Here is a 1,576-nt window from a genome sequence, read left to right as displayed (position 1 = left end):
AGAAAAGCTTTTAAATTTAAAGTTTTTTTTTCTGTAATTTTAATACTAATTTGTGTAATAAAATTTATAAAAATTTGGTTTTTTCGCAATTGGTTAGGATTAAAAATATTTGCAATAATGTTGAAAGTTTTCGGAAGCTGTGAATAATTTTTTAATAATAATTAATAATTTTTTAATGCAATTAATAATTTTTTGAGTAATACTGATTTTCCTTTCAATTTTTGTAAAGTTAATTTTTTAATTAAGAAAATGATCGAAGAATTCTAGTTTTTTATATTTTCTTCTTTTAACAGGGCGCAATTCAAGTCTTAACTGAGCAGCCCCAGTTGAGCATTCTATTAATTTGTGACGTATCTTTTTCTTGAATTCTTTTTTCTCAATCTGCGCAATGTAATAGAGGGCGTTGTTTTCTTTAGTTTTAGTGTTTCCTTCTCATTCTGTGTGCTTATGAAATCGATGTTTGACCTGGTTTAAGTGAGTTTTGAGTTTTTATTTTCTGATGAATTTGTTTGAGTTTCTTTTCTAAATTGGTTCCTTGTATTTCATGTTTTTTCCTGAACTTCTATGCAAAATCTTCGGGGTACTGAGGGTGTTACTTTAGGCAATTGCCTCCCCCTCAATAGAAAAGATTTTGTTTTATGGCTACCGGGGCTGGTACCCCCTGAAGACGTCGGCTTCGGTGGTCATATTTTCATATTTATTTTTATTTCCTTCGTTTCCTTTATTGCTACATTTATCCTTTTTGTGAAATTTCTGCTGCTTTTAAGCGCGTTTTTTTACATAGAAGTTTTAATAATTTTGATTTAAAAAAATTTCTGTTTTCTTTTAGTATTAATGTATCGGAGTTTCTTTGCTTTCAAGTACAAATATTTATGAAATTTTACTCATATGATTGCAAGCTATCATTAAGAATAAATAAGCTTTCAAATGCCAATCAACGTTGTTATTAATTTTTCTTTCTTTTAAAAGTATAACTAAAGCTTTTTTACTAGTTTTTTTAAATAATAAAAATGTTAACTCTTAATGACATCTCATATTTGTTTGTATATACATTTAAACACCACAAAAGATGTTTAAATTTGTTTCATTTCACGTCTAAGAGTTTTGAAAAAGTACGAATGTTTTGTTAGTTTCATATTCTAATGTTCGCTAACAATGAACAATATATAAAATAATGCAATTCTTAAATACAACTTATTTAATTATAAAGCTTATTATTAAGTCTGCAAAAACTGCCTCGTTTGATAATCAATTTTTTTTAATTACCTAACGTTTCGGAAACCTAACTGATACTTAAGATCCATTTTTGTAGTTCCCTTTACATCTTGGAACTACACACGAATATGGTATTGTTAAAAGCTGTAAAATAATGCAACATATATTTTTTTAAATTCGTTTAAAACGACATATCCGTCGGACAAACGAGACAGCTATTTAATGAAGGACAAATATTGGAAATTGGCGGCTAATCGCGTATCACCACAGTATGTGACGTCACTAAAAGACCTAGATGATCTCAACGGCCTCATTTCTCGGTGGATATGCATGGATCCGATCTTCTCCCCAGATGGCGCAT

Source organism: Parasteatoda tepidariorum, chromosome 6, assembly GCF_982258835.1.
Source record: "Parasteatoda tepidariorum strain Cologne lab strain chromosome 6, Ptep-v5.0, whole genome shotgun sequence".
NCBI lineage: Eukaryota > Metazoa > Arthropoda > Arachnida > Araneae > Theridiidae > Parasteatoda > Parasteatoda tepidariorum.
The sequence above is the reverse complement of the archived record's forward strand: the minus strand, read 5'-3'. Positions refer to the sequence as shown.